At 38.3% G+C, this 16,473-nt stretch overlaps 1 long non-coding RNA gene across 1 annotated transcript; it reads right to left on the bottom strand.

Moving 5' to 3' along the window:
* Positions 1-6,431: 6,431 nt before the first annotated feature.
* On the bottom strand, positions 6,432-8,833 carry LOC134704984 (uncharacterized). The gene is made up of 3 exons (XR_010105451.1): positions 8,317-8,833; positions 7,501-7,569; positions 6,432-6,737 (listed from the first exon to the last, which is right to left on the bottom strand). It is a non-coding gene; the product is annotated as an uncharacterized LOC134704984 (long non-coding RNA).
* Between the last annotated feature and the right edge of the window lie 7,640 nt (positions 8,834-16,473).

Genomic DNA, 16,473 nt, shown 5'->3' with positions numbered 1-16,473 from the left:
CCCTGTGCCCTTTGTCCTAAAATTTGGACATTTTTTGACTAAAAAGTGACAACCTTAGCCCTCCGTAGATATTGAAGATGACGTTTTTCTGGAAACTCCATCTAATACAATCTTTATATATACAGAGTCAATGATGTGGTTGAATTTTATGGACATTGAAGGACCAGGGGGGTCTCAACCTCATTTAAGCGGTCTCGGGTAGGTTTTCGCTATATATTTTGAATATCCAACTGGCACTTTGGGCGCTCCGTAAACATAGAAGACAGGAAGTGTACCCAAGGTCCTTTTAGTCACGTTTGTATCTACCTATTGACTAAAGGTCTGTTAAATATTAGAAAGATTGAGAGATCAGGGAGCTCTCACCATCACCCTGTGCCCTTTGTCCTAAAATTTGGACATTTTTTGACTAAAAAGTGACAACCTTAGCCCTCCGTAGATATTGAAGATGACGTTTTTCTGGAAACTCCATCTAATACAATCTTTATATATACAGAGTCAATGATGTGGTTGAATTTTATGGACATTGAAGGACCAGGGGGGTCTCAACCTCATTTAAGCGGTCTCGGGTAGGTTTTCGCTATATATTTTGAATATCCAACTGGCACTTTGGGCGCTCCGTAAACATAGAAGACAGGAAGTGTACCCAAGGTCCTTTTAGTCACGTTTGTATCTACCTATTGACTAAAGGTCTGTTAAATATTAGAAAGATTGAGAGATCAGGGAGCTCTCACCATCACCCTGTGCCCTTTGTCCTAAAATTTGGACATTTTTTGACTGAAAAGTGACAATCTTAGCCCTCCGTAGATATTGAAGATGACGTTTTTCTGGAAACTCCATCTAATACAATCTTTATATATACAGAGTCAATGATGTGGTTGAATTTTATGGACATTGAAGGACCAGGGGGGTCTCAACCTCATTTAAGCGGTCTCGGGTAGGTTTTCGCTATATATTTTGAATATCCAACTGGCACTTTGGGCGCTCCGTAAACATAGAAGACAGGAAGTGTACCCAAGGTCCTTTTAGTCACGTTTGTATCTACCTATTGACTAAAGGTCTGTTAAATATTAGAAAGATTGAGAGATCAGGGAGCTCTCACCATCACCCTGTGCCCTTTGTCCTAAAATTTGGACATTTTTTGACTAAAAAGTGACAATCTTAGCCCTCCGTAGATATTGAAGATGACGTTTTTCTGGAAACTCCATCTAATACAATCTTTATATATGGGGCAATATGCGCAATTGTTATTCCATAGGCCGTAATGGTAACGTTTTCTTCTGTTGCTCAGCCCATATCGTAAACTTGTATATGTATGATGGCTTGTTTCGAAGCTGAGACATTTTTACATATGTGGTTAAATTTTCGGGGTACGAAGTGTGATTCATTTTTCCGTAATTTAGCAAACCCCGAGTATCCTTTTGCGATGTCGCTCCTCATGGTAAAAAATCCCAATTTTAACACAATAAGTTCTTTGAAATTTTAATACTTTGAACACATTTCATAGCTCCATGGTTTTTACACATTTATTCTGTGTTCCCTTATTTTCTAAATTAACACTAATGGTTCAGCTCAGTTATTTGTTTATCATAGAAATGTGTCAAATATCACTACACAGAGATTTTTTGTTTACACGTGACTTTTGTGTTCCTCATTTCAAGGCGCATTAGGGGTATTGTCCCATATACAGAGTCAATGATGTGGTTGAATTTTATGGACATTGAAGGACCAGGGGGGTCTCAACCTCATTTAAGCGGTCTCGGGTAGGTTTTCGCTATATATTTTGAATATCCAACTGGCACTTTGGGCGCTCCGTAAACATAGAAGACAGGAAGTGTACCCAAGGTCCTTTTAGTCACGTTTGTATCTACCTATTGACTAAAGGTCTGTTAAATATTAGAAAGATTGAGAGATCAGGGAGCTCTCACCATCACCCTGTGCCCTTTGTCCTAAAATTTGGACATTTTTTGACTAAAAAGTGACAACCTTAGCCCTCCGTAGATATTGAAGATGACGTTTTTCTGGAAACTCCATCTAATACAATCTTTATATATACAGAGTCAATGATGTGGTTGAATTTTATGGACATTGAAGGACCAGGGGGGTCTCAACCTCATTTAAGCGGTCTCGGGTAGGTTTTCGCTATATATTTTGAATATCCAACTGGCACTTTGGGCGCTCCGTAAACATAGAAGACAGGAAGTGTACCCAAGGTCCTTTTAGTCACGTTTGTATCTACCTATTGACTAAAGGTCTGTTAAATATTAGAAAGATTGAGAGATCAGGGAGCTCTCACCATCACCCTGTGCCCTTTGTCCTAAAATTTGGACATTTTTTGACTGAAAAGTGACAATCTTAGCCCTCCGTAGATATTGAAGATGACGTTTTTCTGGAAACTCCATCTAATACAATCTTTATATATACAGAGTCAATGATGTGGTTGAATTTTATGGACATTGAAGGACCAGGGGGGTCTCAACCTCATTTAAGCGGTCTCGGGTAGGTTTTCGCTATATATTTTGAATATCCAACTGGCACTTTGGGCGCTCCGTAAACATAGAAGACAGGAAGTGTACCCAAGGTCCTTTTAGTCACGTTTGTATCTACCTATTGACTAAAGGTCTGTTAAATATTAGAAAGATTGAGAGATCAGGGAGCTCTCACCATCACCCTGTGCCCTTTGTCCTAAAATTTGGACATTTTTTGACTAAAAAGTGACAACCTTAGCCCTCCGTAGATATTGAAGATGACGTTTTTCTGGAAACTCCATCTAATACAATCTTTATATATACAGAGTCAATGATGTGGTTGAATTTTATGGACATTGAAGGACCAGGGGGGTCTCAACCTCATTTAAGCGGTCTCGGGTAGGTTTTCGCTATATATTTTGAATATCCAACTGGCACTTTGGGCGCTCCGTAAACATAGAAGACAGGAAGTGTACCCAAGGTCCTTTTAGTCACGTTTGTATCTACCTATTGACTAAAGGTCTGTTAAATATTAGAAAGATTGAGAGATCAGGGAGCTCTCACCATCACCCTGTGCCCTTTGTCCTAAAATTTGGACATTTTTTGACTGAAAAGTGACAATCTTAGCCCTCCGTAGATATTGAAGATGACGTTTTTCTGGAAACTCCATCTAATACAATCTTTATATATACAGAGTCAATGATGTGGTTGAATTTTATGGACATTGAAGGACCAGGGGGGTCTCAACCTCATTTAAGCGGTCTCGGGTAGGTTTTCGCTATATATTTTGAATATCCAACTGGCACTTTGGGCGCTCCGTAAACATAGAAGACAGGAAGTGTACCCAAGGTCCTTTTAGTCACGTTTGTATCTACCTATTGACTAAAGGTCTGTTAAATATTAGAAAGATTGAGAGATCAGGGAGCTCTCACCATCACCCTGTGCCCTTTGTCCTAAAATTTGGACATTTTTTGACTAAAAAGTGACAATCTTAGCCCTCCGTAGATATTGAAGATGACGTTTTTCTGGAAACTCCATCTAATACAATCTTTATATATGGGGCAATATGCGCAATTGTTATTCCATAGGCCGTAATGGTAACGTTTTCTTCTGTTGCTCAGCCCATATCGTAAACTTGTATATGTATGATGGCTTGTTTCGAAGCTGAGACATTTTTACATATGTGGTTAAATTTTCGGGGTACGAAGTGTGATTCATTTTTCCGTAATTTAGCAAACCCCGAGTATCCTTTTGCGATGTCGCTCCTCATGGTAAAAAATCCCAATTTTAACACAATAAGTTCTTTGAAATTTTAATACTTTGAACACATTTCATAGCTCCATGGTTTTTACACATTTATTCTGTGTTCCCTTATTTTCTAAATTAACACTAATGGTTCAGCTCAGTTATTTGTTTATCATAGAAATGTGTCAAATATCACTACACAGAGATTTTTTGTTTACACGTGACTTTTGTGTTCCTCATTTCAAGGCGCATTAGGGGTATTGTCCCATATACAGAGTCAATGATGTGGTTGAATTTTATGGACATTGAAGGACCAGGGGGGTCTCAACCTCATTTAAGCGGTCTCGGGTAGGTTTTCGCTATATATTTTGAATATCCAACTGGCACTTTGGGCGCTCCGTAAACATAGAAGACAGGAAGTGTACCCAAGGTCCTTTTAGTCACGTTTGTATCTACCTATTGACTAAAGGTCTGTTAAATATTAGAAAGATTGAGAGATCAGGGAGCTCTCACCATCACCCTGTGCCCTTTGTCCTAAAATTTGGACATTTTTTGACTAAAAAGTGACAACCTTAGCCCTCCGTAGATATTGAAGATGACGTTTTTCTGGAAACTCCATCTAATACAATCTTTATATATACAGAGTCAATGATGTGGTTGAATTTTATGGACATTGAAGGACCAGGGGGGTCTCAACCTCATTTAAGCGGTCTCGGGTAGGTTTTCGCTATATATTTTGAATATCCAACTGGCACTTTGGGCGCTCCGTAAACATAGAAGACAGGAAGTGTACCCAAGGTCCTTTTAGTCACGTTTGTATCTACCTATTGACTAAAGGTCTGTTAAATATTAGAAAGATTGAGAGATCAGGGAGCTCTCACCATCACCCTGTGCCCTTTGTCCTAAAATTTTGACATTTTTTGACTGAAAAGTGACAACCTTAGCCCTCCGTAGATATTGAAGATGACGTTTTTCTGGAAACTCCATCTAATACAATCTTTATATATACAGAGTCAATGATGTGGTTGAATTTTATGGACATTGAAGGACCAGGGGGGTCTCAACCTCATTTAAGCGGTCTCGGGTAGGTTTTCGCTATATATTTTGAATATCCAACTGGCACTTTGGGCGCTCCGTAAACATAGAAGACAGGAAGTGTACCCAAGGTCCTTTTAGTCACGTTTGTATCTACCTATTGACTAAAGGTCTGTTAAATATTAGAAAGATTGAGAGATCAGGGAGCTCTCACCATCACCCTGTGCCCTTTGTCCTAAAATTTGGACATTTTTTGACTGAAAAGTGACAATCTTAGCCCTCCGTAGATATTGAAGATGACGTTTTTCTGGAAACTCCATCTAATACAATCTTTATATATACAGAGTCAATGATGTGGTTGAATTTTATGGACATTGAAGGACCAGGGGGGTCTCAACCTCATTTAAGCGGTCTCGGGTAGGTTTTCGCTATATATTTTGAATATCCAACTGGCACTTTGGGCGCTCCGTAAACATAGAAGACAGGAAGTGTACCCAAGGTCCTTTTAGTCACGTTTGTATCTACCTATTGACTAAAGGTCTGTTAAATATTAGAAAGATTGAGAGATCAGGGAGCTCTCACCATCACCCTGTGCCCTTTGTCCTAAAATTTGGACATTTTTTGACTAAAAAGTGACAACCTTAGCCCTCCGTAGATATTGAAGATGACGTTTTTCTGGAAACTCCATCTAATACAATCTTTATATATACAGAGTCAATGATGTGGTTGAATTTTATGGACATTGAAGGACCAGGGGGGTCTCAACCTCATTTAAGCGGTCTCGGGTAGGTTTTCGCTATATATTTTGAATATCCAACTGGCACTTTGGGCGCTCCGTAAACATAGAAGACAGGAAGTGTACCCAAGGTCCTTTTAGTCACGTTTGTATCTACCTATTGACTAAAGGTCTGTTAAATATTAGAAAGATTGAGAGATCAGGGAGCTCTCACCATCACCCTGTGCCCTTTGTCCTAAAATTTGGACATTTTTTGACTGAAAAGTGACAATCTTAGCCCTCCGTAGATATTGAAGATGACGTTTTTCTGGAAACTCCATCTAATACAATCTTTATATATACAGAGTCAATGATGTGGTTGAATTTTATGGACATTGAAGGACCAGGGGGGTCTCAACCTCATTTAAGCGGTCTCGGGTAGGTTTTCGCTATATATTTTGAATATCCAACTGGCACTTTGGGCGCTCCGTAAACATAGAAGACAGGAAGTGTACCCAAGGTCCTTTTAGTCACGTTTGTATCTACCTATTGACTAAAGGTCTGTTAAATATTAGAAAGATTGAGAGATCAGGGAGCTCTCACCATCACCCTGTGCCCTTTGTCCTAAAATTTGGACATTTTTTGACTAAAAAGTGACAATCTTAGCCCTCCGTAGATATTGAAGATGACGTTTTTCTGGAAACTCCATCTAATACAATCTTTATATATGGGGCAATATGCGCAATTGTTATTCCATAGGCCGTAATGGTAACGTTTTCTTCTGTTGCTCAGCCCATATCGTAAACTTGTATATGTATGATGGCTTGTTTCGAAGCTGAGACATTTTTACATATGTGGTTAAATTTTCGGGGTACGAAGTGTGATTCATTTTTCCGTAATTTAGCAAACCCCGAGTATCCTTTTGCGATGTCGCTCCTCATGGTAAAAAATCCCAATTTTAACACAATAAGTTCTTTGAAATTTTAATACTTTGAACACATTTCATAGCTCCATGGTTTTTACACATTTATTCTGTGTTCCCTTATTTTCTAAATTAACACTAATGGTTCAGCTCAGTTATTTGTTTATCATAGAAATGTGTCAAATATCACTACACAGAGATTTTTTGTTTACACGTGACTTTTGTGTTCCTCATTTCAAGGCGCATTAGGGGTATTGTCCCATATTGAAATCCATAGTTCTGATTTTTCCAAATATTTTTAGGTGATCTTCATCGGTATGACATTCTGAATAAATCTGTGTATTTTTGTCCATTTCTGAAAAAAAATAAAGTCATTTCAGCACTATATGGCAATGACACTTTTATCGCTATATTCATTTATTTTTAATACAACGTGCATGTATAATTAATTTCTTCCAGTATACCTTTACTAGTCAAAACAAGGACAAAACTTCTGATGATAACCTTAAATAACAATACACAGACCCTATTAAAGCATTCTATAACATTTTCTTGTGTCTTAAAGTGCATTTTGACAGAGAAATTATGCAAAAATGTAGATTTCATAAAAAAAAACCCAGCAAAATAACTATTCTTACTAGTGGACATCTGGTATATAATACTGTGGAAACCCCTCAAAACTACTGGGAAAGTCATTCTTATCATGTAATTAGAGTGCAATGAAGTGCAAATTTTCAAAACTTGTCCATTCACATAATTCTATTTGAGAAAAAAAGGCTTTTTACATGTATTTCAGTGAAAACCCTTTATCAGTGAGAAATCCACATGAGGTATTAAAGGAAACATTGTGACATCACACGTATTATGGCGTCATTAAATAATGACAGATCAAAATAGTGCTAATTAGAGTTTGCAGTGTTACATGAGAATCAGTTGACGCAAGATTTAACTCGAAATGTTGAGTCGAAAAGACCAGTAACCAAGCCTTTTCATTTAATAGCAAGACCATAGCAACAGTTTTCATATAAGCATATTTTTAACATACCGACTGTAATTTCATTTGCACAAATACCATAAATTAATAATTTAGAGCTTACCTAATAAATCAAAATGCTTACCAGTTATTCAGGACTTTTTAAAACCTTTAGTTTGTCATCTCATATTTAAAAGTAATGATATGTCTGGAACTGAAATAAGACAAAAAAAATTAACTCAAACTGTGTTATCATTTAATTTAAATACATAAGTATTATTGAGAGAGAAAAATCTAATTCTTGAAAATGTTATCACAAAGAAAGAAAAATGCTTCTCCCTTGTGGCTTAGCCACCTTCATTTAAACTGTTTATATTAGAAGCAATGAGTAGTAGCTAACTAGCTTAATACATGTAGTTGAATAGCAATATTGTGTTCAAGAAGGTTTGACCCTCCCCCTTTTTCACTGAGAAATGACAATATCTTGTGTTTTGCTCGTGTGCATTAACAATAGTAATTCGTGATTTTCTTAATACATGTACATGTTTTTTTTCTGTTTATTTGCATATGATATCTACTGACCAGGGTCAAATCATTGGATAAAAGCACATGTATGATGTATCTCACTTTACTCGTGTGAAGTGTGTTATCTCCCTTGATTATAAGCTATTCCTGTAGACCAGAGTGATAATTGCATAACAAAGACTATATTGTGTCATGTTTACTTACAATTTATTTATATTACATGTAAGTTTTTTCTTGCCTTTTTCAATTGAATAAACAATTCATTTCGGATCTCTCGGGGGTAAACAAAGTTATGACTGTGCCTAAAAAAAGAGTGCAGCCCCGTGCCAGTAATGCATTTAAAAGTGAAAATTTTATTGAATTTTTGCTGTTCTTTATCAATAATATTTATCTGAAATCATTTATGATAACTAGGTATAAATAAAAAACTACTAACCATCATTTTAACAATTTTCTGTGGTGTACAAGGTGAAATTAGCTTAAGACATCTCTGGATCCTAGCTCACAAGATGGGGCAATATGCGCAATTGTTATTCCATAGGCCGTAATGGTAACGTTTTCTTCTGTTGCTCAGCCTATATCGTAAACTTGTATATGTATGATGGCTTGTTTCGAAGCTGAGACATTTTTACATATGTGGTTAAATTTTCGGGGTACGAAGTGTGATTCATTTTTCCGTAATTTAGCAAACCCCGAGTATCCTTTTGCGATGTCGCTCCTCATGGTAAAAAATCCCAATTTTAACACAATAAGTTCTTTGAAATTTTAATACTTTGAACACATTTCATAGCTCCATGGTTTTTACACATTTATTCTGTGTTCCCTTATTTTCTAAATTAACACTAATGGTTCAGCTCAGTTATTTGTTTATCATAGAAATGTGTCAAATATCACTACACAGAGATTTTTTGTTTACACGTGACTTTTGTGTTCCTCATTTCAAGGCGCATTAGGGGTATTGTCCCATATACAGAGTCAATGATGTGGTTGAATTTTATGGACATTGAAGGACCAGGGGGGTCTCAACCTCATTTAAGCGGTCTCGGGTAGGTTTTCGCTATATATTTTGAATATCCAACTGGCACTTTGGGCGCTCCGTAAACATAGAAGACAGGAAGTGTACCCAAGGTCCTTTTAGTCACGTTTGTATCTACCTATTGACTAAAGGTCTGTTAAATATTAGAAAGATTGAGAGATCAGGGAGCTCTCACCATCACCCTGTGCCCTTTGTCCTAAAATTTTGACATTTTTTGACTAAAAAGTGACAATCTTAGCCCTCCGTAGATATTGAAGATGACGTTTTTCTGGAAACTCCATCTAATACAATCTTTATATATACAGAGTCAATGATGTGGTTGAATTTTATGGACATTGAAGGACCAGGGGGGTCTCAACCTCATTTAAGCGGTCTCGGGTAGGTTTTCGCTATATATTTTGAATATCCAACTGGCACTTTGGGCGCTCCGTAAACATAGAAGACAGGAAGTGTACCCAAGGTCCTTTTAGTCACGTTTGTATCTACCTATTGACTAAAGGTCTGTTAAATATTAGAAAGATTGAGAGATCAGGGAGCTCTCACCATCACCCTGTGCCCTTTGTCCTAAAATTTTGACATTTTTTGACTAAAAAGTGACAATCTTAGCCCTCCGTAGATATTGAAGATGACGTTTTTCTGGAAACTCCATCTAATACAATCTTTATATATACAGAGTCAATGATGTGGTTGAATTTTATGGACATTGAAGGACCAGGGGGGTCTCAACCTCATTTAAGCGGTCTCGGGTAGGTTTTCGCTATATATTTTGAATATCCAACTGGCACTTTGGGCGCTCCGTAAACATAGAAGACAGGAAGTGTACCCAAGGTCCTTTTAGTCACGTTTGTATCTACCTATTGACTAAAGGTCTGTTAAATATTAGAAAGATTGAGAGATCAGGGAGCTCTCACCATCACCCTGTGCCCTTTGTCCTAAAATTTGGACATTTTTTGACTGAAAAGTGACAATCTTAGCCCTCCGTAGATATTGAAGATGACGTTTTTCTGGAAACTCCATCTAATACAATCTTTATATAAACAGAGTCAATGATGTGGTTGAATTTTATGGACATTGAAGGACCAGGGGGGTCTCAACCTCATTTAAGCGGTCTCGGGTAGGTTTTCGCTATATATTTTGAATATCCAACTGGCACTTTGGGCGCTCCGTAAACATAGAAGACAGGAAGTGTACCCAAGGTCCTTTTAGTCACGTTTGTATCTACCTATTGACTAAAGGTCTGTTAAATATTAGAAAGATTGAGAGATCAGGGAGCTCTCACCATCACCCTGTGCCCTTTGTCCTAAAATTTTGACATTTTTTGACTAAAAAGTGACAACCTTAGCCCTCCGTAGATATTGAAGATGACGTTTTTCTGGAAACTCCATCTAATACAATCTTTATATATACAGAGTCAATGATGTGGTTGAATTTTATGGACATTGAAGGACCAGGGGGGTCTCAACCTCATTTAAGCGGTCTCGGGTAGGTTTTCGCTATATATTTTGAATATCCAACTGGCACTTTGGGCGCTCCGTAAACATAGAAGACAGGAAGTGTACCCAAGGTCCTTTTAGTCACGTTTGTATCTACCTATTGACTAAAGGTCTGTTAAATATTAGAAAGATTGAGAGATCAGGGAGCTCTCACCATCACCCTGTGCCCTTTGTCCTAAAATTTGGACATTTTTTGACTAAAAAGTGACAACCTTAGCCCTCCGTAGATATTGAAGATGACGTTTTTCTGGAAACTCCATCTAATACAATCTTTATATATACAGAGTCAATGATGTGGTTGAATTTTATGGACATTGAAGGACCAGGGGGGTCTCAACCTCATTTAAGCGGTCTCGGGTAGGTTTTCGCTATATATTTTGAATATCCAACTGGCACTTTGGGCGCTCCGTAAACATAGAAGACAGGAAGTGTACCCAAGGTCCTTTTAGTCACGTTTGTATCTACCTATTGACTAAAGGTCTGTTAAATATTAGAAAGATTGAGAGATCAGGGAGCTCTCACCATCACCCTGTGCCCTTTGTCCTAAAATTTGGACATTTTTTGACTAAAAAGTGACAACCTTAGCCCTCCGTAGATATTGAAGATGACGTTTTTCTGGAAACTCCATCTAATACAATCTTTATATATACAGAGTCAATGATGTGGTTGAATTTTATGGACATTGAAGGACCAGGGGGGTCTCAACCTCATTTAAGCGGTCTCGGGTAGGTTTTCGCTATATATTTTGAATATCCAACTGGCACTTTGGGCGCTCCGTAAACATAGAAGACAGGAAGTGTACCCAAGGTCCTTTTAGTCACGTTTGTATCTACCTATTGACTAAAGGTCTGTTAAATATTAGAAAGATTGAGAGATCAGGGAGCTCTCACCATCACCCTGTGCCCTTTGTCCTAAAATTTTGACATTTTTTGACTAAAAAGTGACAATCTTAGCCCTCCGTAGATATTGAAGATGACGTTTTTCTGGAAACTCCATCTAATACAATCTTTATATATACAGAGTCAATGATGTGGTTGAATTTTATGGACATTGAAGGACCAGGGGGGTCTCAACCTCATTTAAGCGGTCTCGGGTAGGTTTTCGCTATATATTTTGAATATCCAACTGGCACTTTGGGCGCTCCGTAAACATAGAAGACAGGAAGTGTACCCAAGGTCCTTTTAGTCACGTTTGTATCTACCTATTGACTAAAGGTCTGTTAAATATTAGAAAGATTGAGAGATCAGGGAGCTCTCACCATCACCCTGTGCCCTTTGTCCTAAAATTTGGACATTTTTTGACTGAAAAGTGACAATCTTAGCCCTCCGTAGATATTGAAGATGACGTTTTTCTGGAAACTCCATCTAATACAATCTTTATATAAACAGAGTCAATGATGTGGTTGAATTTTATGGACATTGAAGGACCAGGGGGGTCTCAACCTCATTTAAGCGGTCTCGGGTAGGTTTTCGCTATATATTTTGAATATCCAACTGGCACTTTGGGCGCTCCGTAAACATAGAAGACAGGAAGTGTACCCAAGGTCCTTTTAGTCACGTTTGTATCTACCTATTGACTAAAGGTCTGTTAAATATTAGAAAGATTGAGAGATCAGGGAGCTCTCACCATCACCCTGTGCCCTTTGTCCTAAAATTTTGACATTTTTTGACTAAAAAGTGACAACCTTAGCCCTCCGTAGATATTGAAGATGACGTTTTTCTGGAAACTCCATCTAATACAATCTTTATATATACAGAGTCAATGATGTGGTTGAATTTTATGGACATTGAAGGACCAGGGGGGTCTCAACCTCATTTAAGCGGTCTCGGGTAGGTTTTCGCTATATATTTTGAATATCCAACTGGCACTTTGGGCGCTCCGTAAACATAGAAGACAGGAAGTGTACCCAAGGTCCTTTTAGTCACGTTTGTATCTACCTATTGACTAAAGGTCTGTTAAATATTAGAAAGATTGAGAGATCAGGGAGCTCTCACCATCACCCTGTGCCCTTTGTCCTAAAATTTGGACATTTTTTGACTAAAAAGTGACAACCTTAGCCCTCCGTAGATATTGAAGATGACGTTTTTCTGGAAACTCCATCTAATACAATCTTTATATATACAGAGTCAATGATGTGGTTGAATTTTATGGACATTGAAGGACCAGGGGGGTCTCAACCTCATTTAAGCGGTCTCGGGTAGGTTTTCGCTATATATTTTGAATATCCAACTGGCACTTTGGGCGCTCCGTAAACATAGAAGACAGGAAGTGTACCCAAGGTCCTTTTAGTCACGTTTGTATCTACCTATTGACTAAAGGTCTGTTAAATATTAGAAAGATTGAGAGATCAGGGAGCTCTCACCATCACCCTGTGCCCTTTGTCCTAAAATTTGGACATTTTTTGACTAAAAAGTGACAACCTTAGCCCTCCGTAGATATTGAAGATGACGTTTTTCTGGAAACTCCATCTAATACAATCTTTATATATACAGAGTCAATGATGTGGTTGAATTTTATGGACATTGAAGGACCAGGGGGGTCTCAACCTCATTTAAGCGGTCTCGGGTAGGTTTTCGCTATATATTTTGAATATCCAACTGGCACTTTGGGCGCTCCGTAAACATAGAAGACAGGAAGTGTACCCAAGGTCCTTTTAGTCACGTTTGTATCTACCTATTGACTAAAGGTCTGTTAAATATTAGAAAGATTGAGAGATCAGGGAGCTCTCACCATCACCCTGTGCCCTTTGTCCTAAAATTTTGACATTTTTTGACTAAAAAGTGACAACCTTAGCCCTCCGTAGATATTGAAGATGACGTTTTTCTGGAAACTCCATCTAATACAATCTTTATATATACAGAGTCAATGATGTGGTTGAATTTTATGGACATTGAAGGACCAGGGGGGTCTCAACCTCATTTAAGCGGTCTCGGGTAGGTTTTCGCTATATATTTTGAATATCCAACTGGCACTTTGGGCGCTCCGTAAACATAGAAGACAGGAAGTGTACCCAAGGTCCTTTTAGTCACGTTTGTATCTACCTATTGACTAAAGGTCTGTTAAATATTAGAAAGATTGAGAGATCAGGGAGCTCTCACCATCACCCTGTGCCCTTTGTCCTAAAATTTTGACATTTTTTGACTAAAAAGTGACAACCTTAGCCCTCCGTAGATATTGAAGATGACGTTTTTCTGGAAACTCCATCTAATACAATCTTTATATATACAGAGTCAATGATGTGGTTGAATTTTATGGACATTGAAGGACCAGGGGGGTCTCAACCTCATTTAAGCGGTCTCGGGTAGGTTTTCGCTATATATTTTGAATATCCAACTGGCACTTTGGGCGCTCCGTAAACATAGAAGACAGGAAGTGTACCCAAGGTCCTTTTAGTCACGTTTGTATCTACCTATTGACTAAAGGTCTGTTAAATATTAGAAAGATTGAGAGATCAGGGAGCTCTCACCATCACCCTGTGCCCTTTGTCCTAAAATTTTGACATTTTTTGACTAAAAAGTGACAATCTTAGCCCTCCGTAGATATTGAAGATGACGTTTTTCTGGAAACTCCATCTAATACAATCTTTATATATACAGAGTCAATGATGTGGTTGAATTTTATGGACATTGAAGGACCAGGGGGGTCTCAACCTCATTTAAGCGGTCTCGGGTAGGTTTTCGCTATATATTTTGAATATCCAACTGGCACTTTGGGCGCTCCGTAAACATAGAAGACAGGAAGTGTACCCAAGGTCCTTTTAGTCACGTTTGTATCTACCTATTGACTAAAGGTCTGTTAAATATTAGAAAGATTGAGAGATCAGGGAGCTCTCACCATCACCCTGTGCCCTTTGTCCTAAAATTTGGACATTTTTTGACTAAAAAGTGACAACCTTAGCCCTCCGTAGATATTGAAGATGACGTTTTTCTGGAAACTCCATCTAATACAATCTTTATATATACAGAGTCAATGATGTGGTTGAATTTTATGGACATTGAAGGACCAGGGGGGTCTCAACCTCATTTAAGCGGTCTCGGGTAGGTTTTCGCTATATATTTTGAATATCCAACTGGCACTTTGGGCGCTCCGTAAACATAGAAGACAGGAAGTGTACCCAAGGTCCTTTTAGTCACGTTTGTATCTACCTATTGACTAAAGGTCTGTTAAATATTAGAAAGATTGAGAGATCAGGGAGCTCTCACCATCACCCTGTGCCCTTTGTCCTAAAATTTGGACATTTTTTGACTGAAAAGTGACAATCTTAGCCCTCCGTAGATATTGAAGATGACGTTTTTCTGGAAACTCCATCTAATACAATCTTTATATATACAGAGTCAATGATGTGGTTGAATTTTATGGACATTGAAGGACCAGGGGGGTCTCAACCTCATTTAAGCGGTCTCGGGTAGGTTTTCGCTATATATTTTGAATATCCAACTGGCACTTTGGGCGCTCCGTAAACATAGAAGACAGGAAGTGTACCCAAGGTCCTTTTAGTCACGTTTGTATCTACCTATTGACTAAAGGTCTGTTAAATATTAGAAAGATTGAGAGATCAGGGAGCTCTCACCATCACCCTGTGCCCTTTGTCCTAAAATTTGGACATTTTTTGACTAAAAAGTGACAATCTTAGCCCTCCGTAGATATTGAAGATGACGTTTTTCTGGAAACTCCATCTAATACAATCTTTATATATACAGAGTCAATGATGTGGTTGAATTTTATGGACATTGAAGGACCAGGGGGGTCTCAACCTCATTTAAGCGGTCTCGGGTAGGTTTTCGCTATATATTTTGAATATCCAACTGGCACTTTGGGCGCTCCGTAAACATAGAAGACAGGAAGTGTACCCAAGGTCCTTTTAGTCACGTTTGTATCTACCTATTGACTAAAGGTCTGTTAAATATTAGAAAGATTGAGAGATCAGGGAGCTCTCACCATCACCCTGTGCCCTTTGTCCTAAAATTTTGACATTTTTTGACTAAAAAGTGACAATCTTAGCCCTCCGTAGATATTGAAGATGACGTTTTTCTGGAAACTCCATCTAATACAATCTTTATATATACAGAGTCAATGATGTGGTTGAATTTTATGGACATTGAAGGACCAGGGGGGTCTCAACCTCATTTAAGCGGTCTCGGGTAGGTTTTCGCTATATATTTTGAATATCCAACTGGCACTTTGGGCGCTCCGTAAACATAGAAGACAGGAAGTGTACCCAAGGTCCTTTTAGTCACGTTTGTATCTACCTATTGACTAAAGGTCTGTTAAATATTAGAAAGATTGAGAGATCAGGGAGCTCTCACCATCACCCTGTGCCCTTTGTCCTAAAATTTTGACATTTTTTGACTAAAAAGTGACAATCTTAGCCCTCCGTAGATATTGAAGATGACGTTTTTCTGGAAACTCCATCTAATACAATCTTTATATATACAGAGTCAATGATGTGGTTGAATTTTATGGACATTGAAGGACCAGGGGGGTCTCAACCTCATTTAAGCGGTCTCGGGTAGGTTTTCGCTATATATTTTGAATATCCAACTGGCACTTTGGGCGCTCCGTAAACATAGAAGACAGGAAGTGTACCCAAGGTCCTTTTAGTCACGTTTGTATCTACCTATTGACTAAAGGTCTGTTAAATATTAGAAAGATTGAGAGATCAGGGAGCTCTCACCATCACCCTGTGCCCTTTGTCCTAAAATTTGGACATTTTTTGACTGAAAAGTGACAATCTTAGCCCTCCGTAGATATTGAAGATGACGTTTTTCTGGAAACTCCATCTAATACAATCTTTATATAAACAGAGTCAATGATGTGGTTGAATTTTATGGACATTGAAGGACCAGGGGGGTCTCAACCTCATTTAAGCGGTCTCGGGTAGGTTTTCGCTATATATTTTGAATATCCAACTGGCACTTTGGGCGCTCCGTAAACATAGAAGACAGGAAGTGTACCCAAGGTCCTTTTAGTCACGTTTGTATCTACCTATTGACTAAAGGTCTGTTAAATATTAGAAAGATTGAGAGATCAGGGAGCTCTCACCATCACCCTGTGCCCTTTGTCC

This window comes from Mytilus trossulus, chromosome 2, assembly GCF_036588685.1.
Source record: "Mytilus trossulus isolate FHL-02 chromosome 2, PNRI_Mtr1.1.1.hap1, whole genome shotgun sequence".
Taxonomy (NCBI): domain Eukaryota; kingdom Metazoa; phylum Mollusca; class Bivalvia; order Mytilida; family Mytilidae; genus Mytilus; species Mytilus trossulus.
Note: the sequence above shows the minus strand (reverse complement) of the source record. Positions and strands in the feature narration are given on the sequence as shown.